This window comes from Taudactylus pleione, unplaced genomic scaffold (genome assembly GCF_031769625.1).
Source record: "Taudactylus pleione unplaced genomic scaffold, aTauple2 ptg000161l, whole genome shotgun sequence".
Lineage (NCBI taxonomy): Eukaryota > Metazoa > Chordata > Amphibia > Anura > Myobatrachidae > Taudactylus > Taudactylus pleione.
The window spans coordinates 849433-864043 of NW_028284563.1; the positions used below are offsets into that span (position 1 = coordinate 849433).

General features: G+C 43.8%; 1 pseudogene; it reads left to right on the top strand.

The window, feature by feature from the left end:
* The window catches only part of LOC148521512 (uncharacterized), a 36515-nt pseudogene extending 21904 nt beyond the window's left edge, over positions 1-14611 (top strand).

The following is a 14611-nucleotide window of genomic DNA, read 5'->3' on the forward strand; positions in this document are numbered from 1 at the left end:
TGGTTTTACCGACACAGGGCCTGATTCAGACCCGGTCGCTAGATGCGGACGCTCGCACCCAGCATATGCAAATTCATCTAAGTGACGGCATGGCATGCCATTAGCATGCCCACTATGTCTTGGTGAGTGATCACTTCGTGTATGTAGACGCCCATTAGCGTGTCTTGAGACGCCCACTTGCGCACGTCATCTTCAGGAAGTGTCTGTTAACAGTGGTACATCGAGGACCATCGGAAGCGATTGCAGCGTTTGTGGTAGACTCTACCCTCCCGCAAGCACTGCGAGCAGTTCAGTGTGAAATACAACCAAGTGACGTGTACTGTGACGCATCTTTGCTAATTATGCACACCCACAAAACTCCGTTATGACAGCCAGACACGCCTGTGTTCGCTACACCACTCCCCCGTTCACAAGCACCTTCCCCAATTACCACCCACAAACGGCATAAGCTGTCACTCAAAGTAGAGGCCAGCCTGTGTGCTACGAGCGCACGAATCCCCATCGCAGAGACTGGCTTGCGCACGTGCATTGCGAATTATACGCATGCGCAGACGGGAGGCTATTGGTCAGTGCGAGCGTCCGCAGCTTAGTGAGCAGGTCTGAATCAGGTCCACAGAGCGAAACTGTGAAATGTGGTAGAGCCATGACGGAGTTGCAAAGACAGGCACTTTATAATGCATTATTATCTCTGTGTTTTATATTCTAGCCTCACTCGGTGAAGATACACCCTCATCCTCGGGAATCAATGTATTGCGCATAACAGTTCGCTCTGTGATTTCCGTAATGATCTTGGTGCCTTTTATTTTATCCACAATTCAGCTTTCAAGGTATATAGGTATGTCCTTACGCCATTTGTAATACAAGAAAAAAATATATAGTTTAATTATATTCCTACATTATAATCAGAATGTATCTGGGTTGACCACTGTTGCAGTGACTACATCTTGGCAACCCTGTTTTGCCTCTTGCAACAGTTCACTATTTTTTATACTTTCCAAGTGCCAGGGTCTGACCTGAGACAAGGTTATTTTTTATTACTTCCAAAACTTCAAGATGATGATCGAATCAGTGGGGGAGATGCACTAAGTCTTAGGGCCGTATTCAATTTGAGGCGAAAACAAGTTATCGGCGATAATTTATCACACATATTCACCTGTTTGAATTATCCCTGTATTCAATTTCAAAGACTTTTCGCCGGTGCGAAAAGTCTTTGTTAAAAAACGGGGATAACTTTTCACCGGGAAGCAATCGGGAAGCCGACTGCCTAAATACCGGCAGCCGGCTTCCCGACTGTCATTTCCCGGCAAGGGTGAAATGCCGGGCGTCTAAATGTAGACGCCCGCATTTTCCCGACGCCCCCCCCTGGGGGGGACTTAGGGTTAGGCACCCCCCGGGTGACTTAGGTTTAGGCAGCGGGGAAGGGGGTGGTTAGGGTTAGGCACTTGGGGGGGAAGTTAGGGTTAGGCACCCCTAAGGAGGGTTAGGGTTAGGGGGGTTAGGTTAGTATATACTTACCTATCCACGATCGGGATTTCCAGCGCTGTCGGGCTTCCGCTGCTTCGAACTCTGCTCCTGTAGGGCTGCCTTGCTGCCGGCGGTATTTCATACCCGTTCCCTTTTCACCATGTTTTACATGGCAAAACAAAAGTGCAGAATTGGGGTTTAGGAGTGCAGGCTTAAAAAAAATAGCCTGCACCCCTGGGAGTGTCCTTTAAAAGTTATCTGTATCAAAAAATAACAAAAAAAAATTGTCAGGACACCCCCAAAAATTTACTTTCATTTTGGGGGCAAAAAAAAAATGTTGGGGCACAAACTTCTAAACTAGCACAATTTATTCTTGAGGGGTCCCCCTGTATGTGGCAGGTGTTTTCTTCATTGCGGGTGGTAGCGGCAGGTGCATTTTTGAAGAATTTTTAAAAATCATTTAAGGGACTTAAAAATATGCTTACACCCATTTTCATGTATCCCAAATTTGATGGAAGTATTTTTTTTTTTTAGCAAAAAAAAAAGCTCATTGCTATTCTGCACCCCTTCTTCACAGGCGCATTTATGCACCTGCCACAGCTATTTAAAACCCCTGATTACCTTCAGCAGGCAAAAACAGGGGTACCCATAGTGATTTCCCATGTCTGGACTTCTTTAGGGGGGAACATTTCCAGAAAATTCACAAATTTTTTCGATACTTACCTTTCCGCCAGGTACCGTTTTCGCACGATCCTAATTGAATACGGGGATAAAGCGGGCGCGCACCCGATACTTCATCCCCGAAAAACCTGCGATGATGGCGAAAAGTCCGACCTCTGACTTTTTGCCATCAAATTGAATATGGCCCTTAGAGAGAGATAGAGTGAAGAGTGATAAAGCACCAACCAATCAGCTCTTAATTGTCAGTTTACAGGCAGTGGGGGTCTATGTACTAAGCCTTGGAGAGAGATAAAGTGGAGAGAGGTAAAGTACCAACCAATCAGTTCCTAATTGTCATTTTTCAAAAACAGTCAAAGTGACGGTTAGGAGTTGAAAGCTTAGTGCATCACCCCCAATATCTTTTTCAAGGAAAACAAATTTGTGTGTAATGGATGTATGGTAAAAATATATATACTACCACAAAAAAAACAATGTATTTGGAGGTACTTTTTTTTTTACCATATAAGACTGCTTTTCACCAGGGCCGGATTAAGGTCTGTGGGGGCCTCTGGGCAACAAACATGTGGGGGCCCCTATTAAATGTGACGAACTGGGGGTATGCGCAATGGGGACCTTATGCAGAGGCCCTCAGTAGTGTCAGTGCCCAAAGTGGTAGTGCCCCGTATGCAGAGACAGTAGTGGTGCCCTTTATGCAGTGCACCCAGTTGTAGTGACCCCAGTAGTTATGCCCCCAGTAGCAATGCCCCATGTAGTAGTGTCCCCAATAATAATGCCCCTGTATACAGTAAATGCCCCAGTATTAATACCCCTGTAGTTGCGCCCCCAATAGTAATGCCCCCAGTAGTAATGTCCCAGTAGTCATGCCCCCTGTGTGTGCCCAATAGTAATGCCCTAGTAGTAATGCCCCCTGTATAAATGCCCCCAATAGTAATACCCCTGTAGTTGTGCCCCCAGTAGTCATGCCCCCTGTTGTATTGGCCCCAGTAGTAATGCCCCCTGTAGTAGTACCCTCTGTATAGATGCCCCGGCATTTGTGCCTCCAATAGTTATGATCTTTCTGTAGTAGTGCCCCTGAGTAATGCCCCCAGTAGTAATGCCCCCCCCAAGTAATGCACCCAGTAGTAGTAATGCCCCCGAGTAATGCTCCCAGAAGAAAAGCTGCTTGCACCAATAAAAAAAAAGCTAATACTAAACTTATGCCCCGCTCCCGCTGCCGCCCAAGTCCAGTCCGCTCAGCAGCTCCTGGGGTTGTGGGATAGCTGGAGCCAGGGGGAATGGGGGGGTCTGGGGGGGGCCGGGGCGTGGAGCACAGACAAGAGTGTTAATGACCCCTTGTTTCAACGAAGGCTATTGAAGCTGCTATTGATTCATAGTGTTAATGATCCCCTCACGCTGGCTCATCCTCATTCACGATATTTCTAATATCCTTGTTCAGGGGAAGTTTAAGAGAAGAGGCGGACTATATATATATAATTGTCTAGCGACAGTTGGTAGTTTTTAAATAAATAAATAAATAATAAAACACTATTCAACATTAAAAAAACAGATATATTATACTCCAATCCTCAGTGCAACCAAAACTTGTACAAACACAGGCCTTGCAGCTCCTTGAGTGTGCATACAATTGCCTCACACTCTTTTTGATGGAGTACGCCTTGTGCCTTGTGATACTTATAGGGCGGTATGTACTAAAGGGAAAATGCAGACAAAAATGACGAAAACTACAGTTTTAGCCATATGACGCACTCGCAGATTAGCTTCCGCGTCATAAACCCGGAAATCCTGTCATCGCAAAGCTTATTGCAGATTAAGTCCAACGCTGTGTGGCGCGATGTATGCTCTCTTGTATAAGTGCTGAGGGGGAGATATATCACGTCTCAGTGAGATACAGTGGAGAAGTTGCCTAAAGCAACCAATCAGCTTCTGTCATTTATCTCACACAGTCTTTTAAATGACAGTTAGATGCTGACTGGATGCTTTGTGCAACTACTCCATGTTCTCTCTCTCCAAGGCTTGATACATCTCACCCTGAGTCTTTTGTATTTTTACATAGGCTAGCGTCTTAGTCTTACGAAGCAACTGCATGCAATATCAGTCCCAGCGTCTAGGGTACTCGTGCATAGTACTTTTGTCAGAACAAAACTGTGTGACTGGACGCGTGGCGTGGCTTAGTCGCAAAGTCTGTGGTACGCCACGATTGGAGGAGAGGAGTATGTGGCTACATCTATAGTGAGCAGAGAGACTTATGAACACCCCTCTGCTTGCTCTATAAAATCCTCCCCTCCTTCGTTCCCATGTCACATGACCGGCCAAACGTCTGAGGCTGTGCAGGTGACAGGCGTGCTTGTTTTTTTGTTTTTGCCTCCAACAAGATTTTGAATACAGATAATGATTGTTAGAAGGGCAGCTGAGAAAAATGTATGCTCTAGACTAAAGGTAATTAAATTGCTATTTAAAAAAAATAATTCTACAGTATGTGGGATTTCCGCTTTAATAACAAATAACTAATTAAAAAATGCAGTGTTCCAGCAACCAGTCATCACCCAAAGTGATGCAGAAAGACTACTTAGTGATACAGGAAAATATTACACATGTTCTGTTTTTGTATTGTTTATTTAAAGGTGCCATGAATACAGAATCAGCAACATCAACTTCAAACCTTAAAGACGAGCACGAAATATGTGTGAGATTTGAAAAGTGAAAGAAAAGAAAAGAAAGTATGTGAAAGAGATGGAGTGTTGGTTGAATATTGCTGCAGTTTGTGTATATGATCCGTTATCAGGACAGCAATGCTTGAAAAGATATAAGAAAATAATGGTTGCCTTTCGGTAATGACAAACACCCAAACTAGGGCTGACCGCGCCGACAGCGGCTTATCCACTACTGAATTCAGATCCGGATTGGGGTGGGGGGCCACAGCCTGAACACTTTGCTTCAATGTTCACTTCAGTACAGTTTCTAAGAGCTGGCAACGAGTGGGGGCGGGCGGGATATCGAGTGGGTGGGGCGAATGATGAGTGGGGGCAGTGCTGACAAGAGGGGGAGAGCCAGAGGTGTGGGAACGGACCCCCCTGTCTTAAGTGCTTGGGCCCCCTTAAAGCTTAATCAGGCTCTAACTGAATTGCCACTTCACTCTGACACTCGCTAATGATACATGCCCCAGGGTGGTTTTTCCTCAGTAGCAGAGAGATGACTGTTACGTTAGTAACAAACCTACCACCAGTATCTGTTCCTCCTTCCCATGCATGGCTTACAGTAACAATGGCCCTCATTCAGAGCCGCACGTTAACAACAGTACGCTCGTTGCGTTCCGATGTTGACTAACCGCGCATGCATCGGTGTTACACTGCGCATGTGCGTACGGCAGATTGCGAGTTTTTTTTCTCTCGTTCCTAAAATAGCGTACAGGAAGTGACATGTCAAATGTGATTGACAGAACAGGGCGTTTTTGGGTGTTGACGGGGGTGGAGATGAAAAAACGCAGGCGTGGCGAGGCGTTTTTGGGGCGTACATACATTAGCAGATGCGAACGTCAAATGTGTTCGGACCGTCTCATATGTCACTGGAACATCCGCTTTCCCTTCAAAATGCTCGCACAGCTTAGGGTCAGGATTACTCTACCACATTGGCGATGGCCTTCTCCTCTGTCCCGGGACTCAACGATGGTGCTGCGATTAATCGCGGCTGGTCAGTAAAGTAATTAGTGTTGGATTGAAAACCGGCTTGGTATGTGTTTGGAAAGCAGTTTATTGGGATAGCACAAAAGCGTACGCAGGTGGAAATCAGAGCTGCTAATGTCATGATTACACAATCAATTAGCGTACATTTTTGGTGTTTTATTTTGGCCACAATTTGTTGGTTATGGCCTATTGTAACAATAATGTCATCATGTTTTAATTAGCTCCCCTTTTTTTTGGTTTACTGTGGAATTTGCATCGCTATGTGATTTTTTAAACGTTCCTTAAAGAGGCCTTTTTTTTTTTTTAAGAGGGTCAGTTTTTGCCTTTAGGGCCAGGATTAAATGGAACCCATTTGTACAATAATGTCACAATACAATGTCAGTTTTTTGTTTTAAATTTATTGTTTAAACACAAACAAATTGGCCTAATATTTTGTTGCCTTTTTTTTGTGGCAAAGATATTTGGAAAAAAAAAAAAAAAAGCCATAACTGGTAACATAAACGTAAATACCAAATTTAAAAAAATTTCACAAGAAAGGAGAGGGAAGTTTTGACCAGAAAGGAATATGAGCCAAGCACAGAAGGAGTGTGGGAAAAGTCGCCATTGCTGTCACCGTTTTCTCGCCCGTTTGGCTGGGTGAGGGTGGGCGCCAGACCGGGTCCGGGATGCCATCGGGCTGGCCTGTCCAGAGGCAGATGTTGTGGCCTCTGGACTAGGCACAGGGCTAGGCACATTTGGAGGATTGGCTGATGTTGTGCCAGAGGTGGAGGATCCGGATGTTCCGGCAGGAAGGGAGGTCGTCTCCACCATGTGCTGGCGAACGAGCTGCTCCAGGGCATCGGCGATGCGGATGTTGGCCCTGGTATTTTCCGCCAGGGCCTGAGCAATGGTCACGTTGGCCGCAGCATTTTGCTCCAGGGCCTCAGCCACCCGTATCAGACTGGCATCCATCCTCTGCAGAATCTCCGTATGGAAATCCGATTTAAAATTGAGTTCTGTGAGGAGGCCCACTGCCTGCGAGGGGGCACGCCCTGGACTGGCTTCTGCAGGGTCCTCAGCCGGATGTACTGGTTCCTCCCCTGCAGAGCCAGCAGAAATTCTGCGGCCAAGGCTCCCCTCTGGAGCAGACTCATCCGCCTCTGTCTCTGTTAGGAAAAATGCGAAAAGACTCACATTAGAATCTACATATTGGCACAATAGCATTTCAGAGTTGGTGACATCACAAGACTTACCTTGGCCAACATGAGGAGCCGCAAAGTCTGGCATGTCCGTATCCATGTTGGACACGCCAAACACCTCCACAGCCTGCACACACCCCTGTCCCAGCTCTTCTAAGTCTGTCAACTCCAATGACACAGGGGTGGGACCCCCACCTGTCCCCCTTGCATGCCTAGCCCTGTCGGCAAGTTTTTGCTTGAGACGATATTTGAAGTCTGCCCATCTGTGGAATGAAATTGGAACCATTATCCTTTTTTTTTACAATGGGGTTTGTTTATAGGATGGGAAAGTGTTTACTTACCGCCGTTTGACATCCCGGGCTAGACGGACATAATCACCCACCCTATTGACAGCAACGGCGACCTCCTCCCACATTCTCCACTTCTGGCTTTGGCTCATATTCCTGGCTGCCTGGGGCAGGATGTCAACGCACTTCTGGATCAAAACCTCCATCTCCTTGCTTGTGAAATGTGGCTGCCTTTTTTTTTTGGCAGCTTTGGCGGGTTGACTGGGGCCAGCAGTCTCTTCCATGTCATCCTCCTCACCTACTTGGGTAAATATGCAGATTTAGCCACTTCACAACTTGCACAATATTATGTTTTAAAAGAATCATTGAGACAAAATGCATGAAGGCCTTACCGCCGGAATTTTGGCCATTGTTTCCCTGGTCTGAAGCCATGTCTCTGCTTCCAGAATGAAATCAACCAGAAATTAAATGTGATTTCGTGACGTATTTATACATGCGTCCTTAGTTTGCGGCCGCATCATTGATTGTGCGTCCCTATGATTCATCCTTAATTTGTGCGGGAAAATAAACACTATTTATGGCTTGGTGTGTGTGGAGTCGAGGTTGCGTTGTTGGATTGTTGGCGGTTAAGTTGGTTGGATTTGGTTGTTTGCGGTTGGAGGATTTGGCGGTGTTTTTTTTTTTTTTGGTTTGCTACAGTTGTTTTGGTTTTCCGTTCGCATTTTTTTGGTTTATTTTTTGCCATCGTTTCCTGATTTGGTAAGTTTTGTGCAGTCTAATTTGTGGCCAATTGGTGTCTACTTCTGGTTTTTTGTTTTATATTTTTTTTTTTACACTAATTTCATCTATTTTAGTTTGTTTTGGCTTTCGGACCCAAAGACCTTTTTGAGGGAAATCTTATATATTCGATTTTGGTAAGTCCATTATTTTTCTGGCATTTGCGAACTAATTAACGCATTTTTGACTGTTGGTGTAGTGACTTGCATTTGCGAATTAATTAACGCATTTTTGACTGTTGGTGTAGTGACTTGCATTTGCGAATTAATTAACGCATTTTTGACTGTTGGTGTAGTGACTTGCATTTGCGAACTAATTAACGCATTTTTGACTGTTGGTGTAGTGACTTGCATTTGCGAATTAATTAACGCATTTTTGACTGTTGGTGTAGTGACTTGCATTTGCGAACTAATTAACGCATTTTTGACTGTTGGTGTAGTGACTTGCATTTGCGAATTAATTAACGCATTTTTGACTGTTGGTGTAGTGACTTGCATTTGCGAATTAATTAACGCATTTTTGACTGTTGGTGTAGTGACTTGCATTTGCGAACTAATTAACGCATTTTTCGAGGCTTATTCATCATGTAAACCAGTTTTGCTTTTCCCTTTTCCATTTTTGGGGTCCATTTGACCCCTATTTGACGTACGGTGTGCAATGTCGTTTTCATCGATGGCCAAATGTGTGTTTCGCCTATTTTATGTGTTGGCTTGCACCAATTTGACAAACATAAAATGACCCTCTAAATTTTTGATGTCTCATTTTTGGCTTTTTTACAGTTTATACGTATCATAACAATACCCCGGCATGTAAGCAGCTATGGATGGTATCATAAAGCTAAGTTGTTTTATGTTACTTTTGGGGTGGCTCAAAAGCCTTACATTGTAAACTTTGAATTTCAGGTAGATCTGGGGCGAATTGTTCTGGCCCTGCTCCCGGAAGACGACCAACCTCAAACTCGTCCCAGGCGTAGGCATCGTAGGCATGCAAGGCCCCAGATATTTCGAACACGTGTCACCCTTTTTGGAATGCCCGATGATGAGGTTTTAAGACGCTACCGTCTACCTCCCAAAATCATCATAGACACTCTCTCATTAATAGAAAGTGATCTTGAGCGGCAAATTGACAGTCCAACAGCAATACCACCACTGACGCAATTTATGGCGGTGTTACATTTCTGTGCCTCAGGATCGTTTCAAACAACGGTGGGAATAGTGGCGGGCATCTCCCAATCCTCCTTTTCCCGGATCCTGAGGGCAGTGATGGAGGCACTTTTCAAGCACCTCCATCATTTTATTAAAATGCCTTTGGATATGGGTGCCCTTAGTGTGGCCAAGGCCAATTTTTACCAAATAGCTGGCTTCCCACACATCATAGGGGTTGTGGATGGTACTCACATACCACTTCAGCCTCCAGCACGGCTGGAGGCAATATTTAGAAACCGTAAACACTATCACTCCCTGAATGTAATGGTGGTATGTGATGCCTCCCTCCAGATCCTGTCCCTGAATGCTAAATTACCAGGAAGTGCTCATGACTCCTTCGTCATCCGGCAATCAGGGATATGGCAGAAATTAACCAACCTACAAGCTGGTGATGCGTGGCTTCTGGGTAAGTGGAGACCTTTAGTACATAACAATGTTAAGCTTGATACACAGTGTTCCTGATGTTGTCTATTTTTTTTCACAGGAGACAGTGGATACCCTTGCATGTCCTGGCTGCTCACTCCTTATTTGGCTCCCACACCAGGGCCACAAAGTGCGTATAATTCCGCACTTACAGCCACCAGGCAAGTGGTGGAGCGCTGTATCGGCCTTTTAAAAGGCCGATTCAGATGTCTCCACCGCTCTGGTGGCGAGCTCATGTATGTGCCGGATATGGTGTCTAAAATTGTGGTCCTGTGTGGGATATTTCACAACATTGCCATAAGGAGTGGTGTCCCAATGCAGCCAGAGGATGCCTTACCTGAGGATGGCCGCCCCGAGGTTGGTCGGAGGTCAGTATGTGGGGGGGCCATATGCGATGATGTGGTGGCCAGATTTTTTAGGTAAGTTGTAACAAAACTACAGTGTTTATACCTAATGTGTTTGTGTTTGTTTGCGAACATCTAATTTTGTGTTTTTTTTCTCACCATCTTCTGTTTGTTCACATAATCTTTGGCACTCCAACGCTCACTACTTCCTGCTACCCTTACCAAACCTGGATCTGGTCCTTTTGGGCATATATTCTGGAACCCATATCGCAACGCCATGTTTGTGGAATCATGTTGGCATGGTCCTTCGTCAACCAGTTCTTGATTTTTTGTTTTTATTTAATTATTTCTTGGTATGTGTTGTATTTGAATTTATCACTGTGTTCTTTTTTTGGGAGTGACCACTTTGTTTTCTCTGTTATGTTGTGAATAAATGTTTGGAGAGTGAAATGGTCTTCCTTTTTTGGGACGTTAACAGCAAGTGTAACCAGGTTAACACAAGTTACATTTGACTAAGGGGTAATCCAGTACTGACGCCAGTTGAGCTAAACTGAAATATGTTTTCAGCTTCCCAACCCACACCAAAAGGAAGCCTGGCCCAACCTTGGGATTTGTAAGATTGGCCTAAGCAGCTTGCGCACCAACTAGGAACCTGTAAAATGTAGAAATATGTAATTGACACTACACCCAAAAAGGGAAATGACATTGTTACTGTTATGTGTTTCTTGTGTCTGTTTGACATACAAAGACAAAACACAATCTAACTTTTAAAAAAGGGAAATCCTTGCAGGAACAGTCTACTTATGTCATGCTAAACTATCTTGTTTTTGGATTTAAAAAATGAGCCAGAACGTATATTTGTCTGAAAAAATTTATTTAGAAAAGTGAACAAAAATAAAAAAACTACTGGCGAAGGAGGCCAGACAGCCGGTCGAGGGCCACAAGAATGCCAATTACATGTTGGCGCATCTGGCCAACACAATCCGCCACCTCTTGCCGACGCCTCTGTTCCTCTGTGGGTGAGAAAAGTGTGTGGGTTAATACAACAATAGGGAATCCACATTAAAAAAACAAAAACACAACGAAATCACTCCTAAACCTAAAAAAAAAAAAAAAAAGGGGGTGCTGCCAAAAATACAAGGCCTATGTACAAATTCCCACAGGTGTGATATGTGTATGTTGAAATCACCAGGAAGAGGTAAAGGCAAACTGCAAAATCACCAAAAGTCAAGCCACAAAAACACGAAGAAAGGCACGACACATGATTACATACAAACAGTTTGTGCTTTAAAAAAAAACAAAATAAAAACATACCGGGAGCCAAAACGGGAGCTCCGGAAATGCCTCCATGATCCTCCTCGGAGGATCCGTCATTCCCCAAAGAATGGGGAGGAGTTATGATGGACTCCGGGGAGGGGGTAATTGGAAGAGGGGTGGGTGGAGGAGAGGGGGAAGTGGGACGGAGGGGAAGGAGGCCCGACATTTCCGGGAGAGGGTCTGGGAAGGATGGGGAGGAGTGGGGAATAGGGGAAAGATTTGGGGTGGAGTGTTGGCTGGGGGTTGGGGATAGTGGCCGGGAACGCCGTCTGGACGGACGGTGACGGCGGAGTCTTGGCTGTCCCCCTAAAATATGTCAAAGAAATTGCGGTTAGTTTATGGACAAATCCGGGGACCAAAACTAAAAACAAAAAAACCCCCCCAAAAATAAGCCAAATAGGAGTAGAATGAATAAATCAGAAATAGAGGGAAAACATGCACACGCAGATATGAGTACAAATAATAAATAGGACAGACAGGAAAACATGCACACGCAGATATGAGTACAAATAATAAATAGGACAGACAGGAAAACATGCACACGCAGATATGAGTACAAATAATAAATAGGACAGACAGGAAAACATGCACACGCAGATATGAGTACAAATAATAAATAGGACAGACAGGAAAACATGCACACGCAGATATGAGTACAAATAATAAATAGGACAGACAGGAAAACATGCACACGCAGATATGAGTACAAATAATAAATAGGACAGACAGGAAAACATGCACACGCAGTTTGCCCCACAAACACAAACATTAAAACCACAATACATAACACTTACTTTCCTCGATCTGCATGCGAAAGCATGCCAGCAAGCGGGGCGTTCGCCGTTGCAGGTCGGACCACCTGCGCTCCAGCTGCCCGATGTTGCGGCGTGAGCCGAAGGACCGCAGGCGGGACCGTGCCTCCGCATACGCGGAGCGCTTCTGCCGGTTGGTCATGGGTTGAGGTTGGCTGGTGATCCGGCGATCCATGACCTCCGTAAGCACCAGCAGCTCGCGCCTGGTGAATGCGGAGGCTCTCATGATGGCAATGGTGTTTTTCTTAAAAATCATTTTTGATAAAGTGTGTAAAAATTTACTGATTGGCTAATGTATTTTGGAAATTAACAGGAGCAATTTTATTGGTTAGTGTATGAGTCATGTGTTCGACAGGGCCAGAAATCTCTGGAGAGTTATGATAGGCTTGATGCAGTGACATGCGTAAGCAAATTTAAATAAAGAAATTAACCCAGGGAAATATGCGGGGATCCACAGCAATAGAACAATTGTTTAATTGTGGTTCACATGTTTTTTGAACAATAAAAGCGAATGTTTCATCCGTACGTATTCTGCGGGTAAACACAAACACGGACAAGAGTAAAGTTTCTTGCATTGTGTTGAAAAAAAACAAACAATTAAGCTAATTGATACATTGATTGGCATGATACGATTGATGGAGGTAGGCAGAATAAAGGAGCAGGTAATCGACATCTGACAAGGCCACTTCCTGTTTATACTTGTGCGTGCGTTCCTTTCAAGCCATTTCGGGGATGTACGCTCGCTATTTCGTACGCTCGTTAGTTAGAGGAGGGGTCGTCAGAGTTTAGGGAGGAATTTTAGATGCGATCGAAAATACGAGCGAGCCATTGAATTTAAATATTTTTGTACGTACGCCTAACGTACGTGCGCCCGCTTGCGAGTGGGTCTGAATGAGGGCCAATGTCTGTACAGAGGAATATTTCACTACAGTACAGTACAAGCTTTTGCCCATCTGCTCCACGGGAGGTTTCTGTCCTCCCTGAGCTCGCCTTAGGACACCTGCGTTACGGTTTGACAGGTGAACCACCCCTGTCAAACTCCCCAATTGCCACTGTCCCCGGAGCGGACAGTACATTGATTTCAACCTCTTTGCCGCTCAGCATAAAGCTGAATAATAAATTGAGGAGACAAGCTCCTTAATTTTTCCCTTTTTATTTTTATGCAAAGAGGCTATTGATTACATTTCCACTGATATTTCTCCTAAGTGCTGGTTATTATGAGTATATTCATGTTACTGCAATTTAATGATGTTTGGGTGTAGTGACAATATACTGTACATTTATATTCTTCTTTTTTTAACATACTGTATATTTATAAAAACACTGCAAAAGAGTGCAGTGTCAAATTCCTTATCAAACAAAAATCCAACACTTATATTGTTTTTATTAGGTCCTGGACTTATATTTACACATGCATGCTGCGTTTCTATTGTAATTTATTTGTTCTGTGTAGTTTATTTCTTTATACAGTTATTCGTAATAAATAGTTTTTGATAGTAAAGATTAGCACTAGCACTGACCATTTGTTTGTCTGTAATGTCTGGGGGAAGAAACTGCCCCACTTTGGTGGTTAGTGGACAATACAGAAAATATTTTCTGATGGCTAAATGAATAATAGAGATCATGGTCTCTGGTGGCTAGTGAGCATGGTAGACTGTTATAGCCTCTCACTTCTAAAAAAATAAATTGGTCTATTGCCACTGTCTTAACTCTGCTGGTATGTGACTTATATAAGGGAGACAGGCTGGAGTAAAGAGTAGGACATCCAGTACATCTGGCACACTGGTAACTGAAGTTCTTTTAAAATTACCAACACAAATTAATCCCTTATTTGGTCTAAACACTCTGACTGTTGATACAACATTTCTTCAGGGGTAATTATCCCTGAAGAAATGTTTCATTGAGATATGAAACGGATATAACATAAAGCATGTGTGTGTTTTATTTGTGCGGTATTGTCCAAGGGGTATATTTACTAGGCTGGAGGTTTTTAGAAGTGGAGATGTTTCCCATAGCAACCAATCAGATTCTAGCTATTATCTTCTAGAAGGTGCTAGATAAATAAGTGGAATCTGATTGGTTGCTATGGACAACAACTCCACTTCTAAAAACTCGCTTTTAGTAAATGTACCCCTAAGTGTGCCATCCCAAATACCCTACTACTATTACATGAAAATAAATGGGGCACCTTAGCAAGTTGCTTTGCAATAGGGTGAGTGGCGGTCATTGGCACTTATTATATAAATATAAATATATATATGTTTGAATTTATACAAATCTATCTTGCTGATGAATGTACAGTTGCATTTATAAAACACTGAATACATCATATGTATAAATTCTGAATATTAGACAGTACTGTATGTGCATTCCTACCCATATTCAGGATTTAAAATTGTGTATTTTTCCTTTACTTTAGAGATCATCGGATCAAAACTGAATG